General features: G+C 40.7%; 1 protein-coding gene across 5 annotated transcripts in view; it reads right to left on the reverse strand.

Moving 5' to 3' along the window:
- Positions 1–9,019, reverse strand: part of nipa2 (NIPA magnesium transporter 2) — a 33,303-nt gene extending 24,284 nt beyond the window's left edge. The window contains exons 1-3 of one of the 5 annotated variants that reach the window (XM_052026639.1): positions 8,850–8,941; positions 6,928–7,062; positions 1,864–1,943 (exon numbers count right to left, since the gene is read on the reverse strand). The gene's annotated coding sequence lies outside the window, so the exon portion shown is untranslated. Of the gene's footprint in view, positions 1–1,863; positions 1,944–6,927; positions 7,063–8,849 lie in introns of all 5 variants that reach the window. The other 4 variants (XM_052026638.1, XM_052026637.1, XM_052026636.1 and 1 more) reach the window with 4 other exon arrangements.
- Between the last annotated feature and the right edge of the window lie 1,254 nt (positions 9,020–10,273).

Here is a 10,273-nt window from a genome sequence, read left to right on the forward strand (position 1 = left end):
AGTACTGTGCAAAGTCTTAGTTGCTCTGCTACAAGCATTACAAAAGATAACCCAAAAGTACAATAAAAAAAGGGACTAGAGCAAAGATGTTGTAACCATTTTTGGAGGCTGGAACTCTGCTAGAAAATAGGCTGGTCTGCAAGGACTATCAAGGTGTTTGCCAGGACAAATGTTTTATTTGTCAAAATCAATATCAATATCAAAAAGTCCTAAATAAAAGATAGTCACTAACAGCCCCAGTAAGGCTAAAATGTAGGACTTGCATTTACAAAATGGCCTTGATGTATTTTTACACAACTTCTCATGACTGGAAATAAGAACTAAGCAAACTACACAGGTATGATGCACGAGTCATCACTGTTGACCGGGATACAATATTAAACAGTACAAGCAATGGCTAACATTTCAAGAATTAATACAAAGGTTGTGGCAAATAACCCTTTAAGGCACAAAAGCCTAACAGGAAAAATGTTCCAATCATGCCAACCCTGAGAAATTAAACAGATATTCTCTCTCTCTGTCATCAGAGAGAGATACAACAAAGGAGGCAATTTGGTCTATTGAGTCAATGCAGTCCTGCAACTTATTCTCTCTCACGTGCCCACCAACTTTCTTCCCAGTCCCTTTTCATATTCTTTTACCACTTACCTACATTATAGTGGCAATTTTGCACAGCCAGTTAACCTATCAGCATATGTGGTAGCCCTAGAAAGAGTGCAGAAAAGAACCAGTATACTGCCTAGAATGGAGGGTTTTAGTTAGGAGAGGTTGGATATGCCGGGATCATTCACACTGGAGCTCAGGAGGCTGAGGGGTGACCTTAGAAAGGTTTATAAAATTATGAGGGGCATATGTAGAATAGTCACAATCCCCCCCCCCCCCCCACCAAAAAACGGGTAGGGGAGTCTAAAACTAGTGGACATAGGTTTAAAATGAGAGGGAGGTGACACGCAAATTTTTCCGGAGGTTGTGGGTACATGGAACAAGCTGCCTGAGATGGTGGGAGAGGCAGGTACAATCACAGCATTTAAGAAGCAGTTGAACAGGTACATGGATACGAGCCAAATGCAGGTAAATGGGATTAGCGTAGACAGACATCTCAGTTGGCATGGACAAATTGAGCTGAAGGGCCTCTTTCCATGCTGTATGACAAAGCTCTCCCCAGCCTAGAGATTCACTTGCTATCCACAGAGGCAATTCATTGCTCTAACTGGAGCATAGTAACTCTTCAGAATTCTCTAAGCAAGAGGACTGCAGAAGCTCAGTCACTGAATATATTCAAGAAAAAGATCAATGGATCTTTGGGGATTAAGGCAATCAATCGACACGAGGTTAGTACAAGAAAGTGGCTCTGAGTCAAAAGACCTGTCATGATCTCACTGAATAGTGTAGTAGGCATGAAGTGCCAAATGGCCTAAGTCCTGCTTCTATTTCCGTGGTCCCTTTCTGAAATACTGACATGTCAGTCTACTTTCCCTCAGAACTGATGTTCCACTACTATTTTCACTTGGCTATCTTTACAATTCAGCAGAAATTTCACCGTCTATTTTGTTTGTAAATGGAATACATGCAATGAACACCTTAAGGTTAAACAATTTTAACAATGCAAGCTGTATACACGTTGCTGACCCTTCTACTTGTTCTTAAATGAGACTAATATAGAAGTGTCAGCTGGTTAAAATGCTGGTTTCAGATATACAAATATAGGATGGTTGGTTAGGGTGATGATTAGTTTTCATGATTGAGAAATTCTTCACATAATTGTTTCACTTAGAGCAGAAATCCTGATTGTAGCTATTGAAAGCAATGTGTCCTGCTATCTTAATATTTTCTTACACCTTTCTGAAACATTTCTATACTCACTTTCCACAGCACTAACTGCAGAGTCCACAGTGAGAAAGGTAAAGCTTCAACCAGCTTTTAAGTTTCATGATTCCAAGAAACTGCCAACAAATGTGAGAAAAGAGAAATCAAGATTCTGCAACTGCATTGTCATCAATTAGTACTCCAATTCCCATTATGAAACAGTTGGCAATAAATTTAATTTACACAATGCATAGTTAGAAGATACAACACAGAAATCAGTAACTCGACCAGTCTGTGCTAGTTTATACGAGTCTTCCTCATTCCAATTCAAAAAGATCATAAAGGCTCAGTAGTTTTGCAGTTCAATACATCAATGCAAAGCAACAATGAACAGCACTATTAAAATGTTGAACTACATGGTCCGATAGAATAAAAGGTGGTCATATCATGATCAAACTGTGCTGTGCTCTGGTCAAAATCACATGACTATTGTACTGGTTAAGCATTGGTGGCAGTGCAGAAAATGAATGTGATCCTCAGTCAAAAATGTTCAGCTCACTCATCTCAAATTGGCAATGCCTTATTTTTAAACAGTGGTCTTTAGGTTCTTAATTTTCCCACAAGACAAAACAAAACAAAACAAAACATCCTCACCAAATCCACCGTCAAGACCCTTCACATCATCAGCAACACATTACACAAAGGAGCTTAACTGTACATTTAATGGCTACATCATTTCACCCTATTACAAATGTTTCCTTTGTTTCACCCACAGCCCTCCCCCATTTTCTGTTACTTAAAACTTGCTTTCTCAGTCCTAATGAAGAATATTCCACCTGAAACATCAACTGTTTTTCTATCCACAGATGCTGCCTGACCTGCTGAGTTGTTCCACCATTTTCTAATTTTATTTCAGATTTCCAGCATCTGCAATTTTTTCATTTCCATTGTCCCTTCACAATCTTATGTTTCAAGTTTCCCCTCACTCTACAAAACTCCTAAAGTTACAAGCCTAGCCTGGCCAAACTTCTTCATAAGAAATCTGTCCATTCCAGATACTAGTCTAGTAAACAGCACAATGGCATTGCCTGTAGAGCTGCTGCCTCGCAACTCCAATAAGCTAGGTTCAATCTCAAACTCTGGTACTCTCTGTGTGGAGTTTGCATGTTCTTGCTGTAACCACATGGGCTTCCTCTAGTTTCTTCCTGCATCCCAAAAGTGTACTCCTTGGTAGGTTAACTAGCCACTGTGAATTTCCCCTAGTGAATAGATGAGTGGTAGAATCTCAGGGGGAGTTGATGGGAATGCAAGGAGGATAAAATGGGTTAGGGTACGGTTAGTGTAAACATGGGTGCACGATGGTCCTGGTGGGCCCCAGGGCCTGTTTCTGTGCTGTATCTCTCTATGACTATGACTAATCTTCTCTGAACTACTAACGTATTAATACCCTTCCTTAAACAAGGAGACCAATATGGTACACCGTACTCCATGTGTTCACTCACCAATGACCAATACAACTGAAGCAAAATCTCCCTACTTTTGTACTTAACCTCCTCCGCTAGCAATAAACAAAAGCATTCTGACAACTTTTCTAGTTACTCTCTGGATGTGCATCCTAGCCTTTTGCAAACCATACACTAGGTCACCAGATCCTTCTGTTTCAGACTCTGCAATTTTGTACCATTTGGATTATGCTTTTTTTAAATTTTTGCTGCCAAACAGGCAATTTCACATTTTCCCATATTTCCACATCTTTGCCCATTCACTTAACTCATCCACATCATCTTCTTAGATCCTCATCACAACTTAGTTTCCTACTTGGGTCATTAGCATATTTAACAAGTGCTATCATCTAAGTGATTAATACAAATTGTAACAAGTTGCAACACTGATCCCTATGGCACACCACTTGTTACAGCTTGCCAATCACAAAAAGATTCCTGTATGCCCACAGTGCGTTTCCTGTTAGGCAGCAAATCTTCTATCCACACCATTACCTCCTCCATCAAGAGCTTTTATCTTCCGCAATAATCTTTGATGTAGCACATCATCAATAACTTCTGGAAATTTAGGCATGTACAATTCACCAGTTCTCCCTTTCATCCACAACACATTACTTCTTCAAAGAACGCCAACAAATAGGTCAAACAAAATTTCCCTTTTCCTATGTTGAAGTTGCATGGTTACACTGAATGTTCCTAAATGTCCTGGTATAACATCTTTAATAATAGCTTCTAACATTTTCCCTACGGCAGATGTTAAGCCAAGGGGCCTGTGGTTTCCTGTCTCCTCACTTTTTGAATAAAGAAGCGTTATTTGCTATTCTCCCATTTAATGGAACCTTCTGAATTTAAGGAATTTTTGAAAATTAAGCAAGAAATTCAATTGCAAGGCAAAACTCCAGTATGAATGAAAGCTACTTTACAATTCAGTTATCTTTTGAGGAAGAACATGAGAAAACAATTGCCCCAATTGTACCATCTCTGCCATGGGATAACTTAGTAAAAAAGCATGTTATTCCCATTCCCAACTTCCTTTGTGAGCATAAAGTTCACAAGAAGTTGAAGATATAAATTATATAAATACCTCCTAATTGCTTTCAGTGAGTTTGGCCTAAGGCAGATGTCTTTGCAGACAACAGCCTTAAATACCCATGCTACTTTATTAGAGATAGACCAAGGTGCTTTATTTTCTTAAGCATGGCAAGAAAATAACTGATTCAGAATACAAGACAGCAGGACATCTAGGACACACAACATTCGTAACCTTTAACCTTTGTTGATTATATAAAACAGAATAACAATATGTTCCTAGCTTGTAACAAACCCATGTATCAATTAATTCAAAACAAGATAGATTGGTATGACTTTATAACAATTATTATTGTCAAGATATCACAGAATACCTTACTAGGAATGCATTGAAGTTCCACTATTTGTTGAGGCAATGATTGTTAACCCCATGGAATGCTATCACTTCTAGCACATTTCAAAGCAACAGATTAAAACAAAAGACAATAGGTCTTTGACCCTTAATGTTAACTGTTCTCTTTCCGCAGATGCTGGCTGACCTGCTGAGCATTTCCTGTTCTTGTTTTGCATTATTTGTATCTCATATTTAACTGCTTTAAATACGGAGGACAAATATATTTCATAAGGCAGCACCTTTTAAGACATGTTTCACTTCATTTGAAAAAAAGAACATTATTTTTTCAAGTGAAAGTAGGATACAAGTGTTACTGCATTCCTTCGTCAACTGAAATATTTCTCTGAAACAAATTACAAAGTTTTTTTTAAAAATTATGATGCATTCTGCTATTCTGGTAAAAAAAAAACACAATACATATGATACCATCGGTCTTTGGGTTACACTACTGATGGCGTCACTTCAACATTAAGCTCAATCTTCAAATCTTGTCATGTCAGAGGAGGAACTAATTATAAAAGCAAATGCATGAAAATACTTGTATTGCCTTTGGGTCATTCATTTTTAATTTTTTTTAAATGTGTCATGATTTTTGTTTAAAACACATTCTTCAATTGACTTTTGAGTTAACAACTACAATCCTAAAAAAAAGTTTAGTATATCAAACAAATATATATATATAATATAGAAAGATAACTTATCCTGCTAAATTAATTTTAAAACTGTCAGGATTTGGAGAATGGTTGTGAATTATTCACGTTTTGATAATTCCTTAGCTTATGGATCATTATCTTCCTTGCAATAAAGCACTTTAAGTCAACAAAGTAAAGCCCTTCATTTTATACTGCTTTAGACAGAAGTTATAATAAACGTCAGTTTATTTCTGATTATTGATTATATTGTTCAAATTCTTTGGTGCCCTACAGAAATTTGAATTAAGCAATGTAAATAATAGATTCATAGCAATTTCAGCATTAAATAAACTACATTTTAATCAAAGTAAAACAACTACAGAATAAAAGACAAAATATTAATATCAAACCTTTAATAAGCTAAAACTTCAAAAAGTGCCAAAGAATCATATTTGAAGTGGTAATAGTTGTATTGTGGGCAAATGGCAGTAAAATGATATTAAAAACTCAAGATAGCAAGGCATTTTACATTTTTGGCCATCCAATCTATCATCTTACAGGATAATATTCCACAGGCAGTTATGGTCAAAACATACAGTACTAGTCTAACTTACACTGTAAACAATGCACTGAGTTTTGGTTGTCAAAACACTCATGTTGAGTAAGTACAGTAAAGAGCTAGGAATCTAATCTCTTGATGAATAGGTGGAGTCTGAATCTATTGGAGGAGCAATCTTAGCAAGGGGACATTTAAACAACACACTCCCTAAAGAATGTCATTATTAAAACATTATTTTAACTGCTCTCTTCGCAACTCCCTCAATCATTCCTCCCATCCCCCCCCACCAGCCCACTCCCACCCCAGGAACTTTCCACTGCCCCCGCCATAGGTGCAACACCTGCCCCTACACCACCTCCATCCAGGGACCCAAATAGTCCTTTCAGTTGAGACAGAGTCACCTGTACCTCCCTTAGTATCATCTACTGCATTCAATGTTCCGTGTTTGGCCTCCTCTACATCGACGAGACCAAACACAGAATAGGTGACTGTTTCACAGAACACCTGCGCTCTGTCCATAACTGCGACCTGCATCTTCCAGTTCCCAGTCACTTCAACTCCCCCTCCCACTCCATCACCTATATTGCCAGTCCTCGGCCTCCTCCACTGCCAGGAGAATTCCAAGTGCAAACTGGAGGAACAGCACCTCATTTTCCATCTTGGAACCTTGCAGCCTAATGGCATGAATATTGAATTCTCCCACTTTAGGTAATCCCCACCCCCCCCCTCCCACCATGCTTCTTCTCTTCTTCCTTTTCCTAGCCTCTTTTTTTTCCCCTTTCTGCTTCCCTTTGACCCATCCCCCAATGGACCTGCTCTCCCCTCCTCCCCCACACCTGCCTATCACTATCTCTTACCTGCATCTACTTATCACCACCTCGTGCCCACCCTGCCTCCCCTCTTTTGTCCACCTATCACTGCTCTGCTTTTCCCTCCTATATATTGGGCTTCCCCTTTTCCTATCTTCAGTCCTGAAGAAGGGTCCTGACCCGAAATGTTGACCACCTGCTTTTCTCCACGGCTGCTGCCTGGCCTGCTGAGTTCCTCCAGCATCATCGTGTCTTCCATCTAGGTTCCAGTATCTGCAGTCCTTTGTTTCTTTCTTATTATTTTCAACTTCTATAGTTGCACTAAAATTTTCTAGTGGATTTTGAGTCAGACAAAAAACATGAATATTTAAATGAGACAAGTTTTAGAACACCTTTACCATATAGTTGGCTACAATAATATTTTCATTCCAAGCTTGCTTTGTATCAAATAATGGCCACCATATTAAGGTGATTGAAAACACATTTCAAAGAAGACTTCTCTTCAGTGCAACAATGAACACCATTTGTTACTGCTTACTATCATAACTTCTTAAAAATGGTGAAATGAAAGCCAAAACATTACCCTCAGGTGGCATAGCCCCACAACTCTTCTTTTCTATATTCCCTGAAGCTTGCATGCAAACTATCAATTTTGACGTTGAATTTGCTCTCAGACTATGCCCTACTTCAAATATCAATCCTGCAGGACAAGTTTCACAGATGGCTGATTTAGAAATATATCACTCTAATTAAGTAGCTTTTATTTAAATCCTTAGTAGCTGAACATGGGAACCTCAGCATGTTACAATGTAAACTGCACTCTTCCCCCCCCCCCCCCCAGGTTCAGAAGAGATGCTGAGCAGATGTGCATAACCAATGTATTCTCAAAAAAGAAAGCAAGGAGGCCTTCCTCGTCAGCTAAATAAAGTGAAACTTTACAGCAGACATAACCCCATCCCACAACATACTACCAACCCGACAGTGCAATGCCATGACGACTGCTAGTCTGAATACAAAAGAAATAATTGAGGAAGATAAAGAGGCAGAAAATTACAAACACAATACTTGGTTTTATTTAGTTTTTTTATGGGTCTTGTAATTGAAATAAAAAGTACACTTGAATGAATATTTTATAAACTGGGAAGAAAATGAAAGGTCTTCTTCCTTCCATCACCTTTTAGATTTTAATCCCAGGGATCTGCACCAGTAGAGCCACCAAAATTTCCACACAAAATCCACAAATCTGAGACAATTTGTAAACCAGAAGCTGCACACCTCAAGTTTCCAGAAAATGCATCAAACGATTTTCCCAAAACATGTTTGTAAATAATATGAAGATATCCACTTCAGTCTTTGGTAATAAAATTTACATTCAGTCATAAACAATCTTAGGCAAATATTCAGCAATAAAATGCCTCTCGTCGACTATGCACTGTTGACACCTGCTTCTTCCAAAAGACTGACATAAAAAGATTGATAAAACGATGGAACTAGCATTCAGTTCCTAGAAAACCGGAAAAGGCTGATGCATGCAGACGATGAAACTGATACATGCCTCTGCACATAACAAGTGGACTGAAATAAATGTCATCAGTTGAACACAGTTTTCCCCAAATAATGAAGATAAAAATGCTTTGATAAAGGGGATTTCGTGGAATCCTTTTCTGCCACTTCAAACACGGGGGGGGGGGGGGGGGGTGTGGGCGGTTTATCAATCGAGGGGAGAAGGGAGGAAAACTTTTTAGTGGAAGGAATGGGTGGCGGGTGGGGGATGGGGGAACGGGACGGGGGGTAGGGGGAGGGGTAAGGAGGGGGAGGGGGAGGGGTAAGGAGGGGGAGGGGGAGTCACAGGCCGGGCTCCCGTCAACAGGCGACGTTCAAGGTTACCGGCGAGCTGTGGTGGGGGAGACGTCCTCCTCCCGCCTCGCTGTGCCGGCGCGGCGGGTCTCTGCCAGGCGAACGTTATGGCCCAGTCCCTCCGTCCCCCCATCCCCGGGGTAACCGGCGACAGGCGCCGGGCGCTGACTGACGGACCCTGGGCGAGGAGGCCCCACGGAGACCCCGACCAACCGTAAAGGACCCCTCCCCGATTACACGCACAGCTTCACCAGCACTTACCGCCTGGCCGAGCCGCCGCCGCCCTCATCCTCCCCCGGAGCGCACACCTGATAACTCTTCACCCACCTCCCTCCGTCAGAACAGGGCCCGGGCACGCAAGCCTGACGAGCCGCCCCGGACCTCCCGCCGTAGCGCCACCTACCGCCCGGGAGGCCCACTGCCGAGATAGCAAGAAGCAATTTCCAGGAGCAACGCTCAAAAAGCACTGGAGGATTTCGGATTGAGATTGAGATTTCTTTATTAGTCACATGTACATCGAAACACACAGTGAACTGCGTCTTTTGAATTGAGATATTTCTTTATTAGTCACATGTACATCAAAACACACAGTGAAATGCGTCTTTTGAATTGAGATATTTCTTTATTAGTCACATGTACATCAAAACACACAGTGAAATGCGTCTTTTTTGCATTACTGAGAATGTGCCGGAGGTAGCTCGCAAGTGTGGCACTCTTCCAGCGCCAACATAGCATGCCCACAGCTCCTAACCTGTATGTCTTTGGGATGTGGGAGGAAACTGGAGCACCTGGAGGAAACCCAGGCAGACACGGGGAGAATGTACAAACTCCTTACAGACAGCAGCGGGAATAGCGTTACGCTAACCACAACACTAACATGTATTATTATTGTAACTTGTACCGAGGTACGGTGAAAAACCTGCCTTGCATACCATTCGTACAGGTCAACTCACTACACAGCGCATTGAGGTAAAACAATAACAGAACGCAGAATAAAGTGTAACAGTTACACAGAAAGTGCAGTGCAGGTAGACAATAAGGTCCACGCCAGCCCTGTAAGAAGATTTAAAAGAAAATTATGAGTAATTTTTAGAGACATAGAATTTAGATTTAAAAGAGTAGAAAGATTATACTAGAAGTAACAAGTGGATCTGCAGAGAGCAGGTTGCAAGGAGTCACCACACTCCGGCACCATCTTGAACAAAGCCCCAGAACTCAAAGAGGAGATAGAATAATAGTTATACAGCACAGAAACAGGGCCTTCAGCTGAACTAGTCCATGCGGAACAAGATGCCCCATCCAAGCTAGTCCCATTTGCCAGCATTTGGCCCATAACCTTCCAAACCTCTCCAATCCATGTAACTGTCCAGCTGTCTTTTAGAAGTTGTTATTGTACCTTCCTCAACCACTTCCCCTCGCAGCTCATTTCATATGGATACCACCCTTTGTGTAAAAAAGTTGCCCCTCAAGTTCCTATTAAATATTTCCCATCTCACCTTAAACCTATACCCTCTAGCTCATGATACCCCAACTCCAGGAATAAAGACTGAGTGCATTCACCCTATCTATGCTCCTCATGATTTTATACACCTCTATAAGATCACCTCTCAGTTTCCTATGCCCCAAGGAGTAAAATCCTAGCCTGTCCAACCAGAGATAGCCAGTATAAAAAAGGTGGAGGGAAA

This window comes from Pristis pectinata, chromosome 11, assembly GCF_009764475.1.
Source record: "Pristis pectinata isolate sPriPec2 chromosome 11, sPriPec2.1.pri, whole genome shotgun sequence".
NCBI lineage: Eukaryota > Metazoa > Chordata > Chondrichthyes > Rhinopristiformes > Pristidae > Pristis > Pristis pectinata.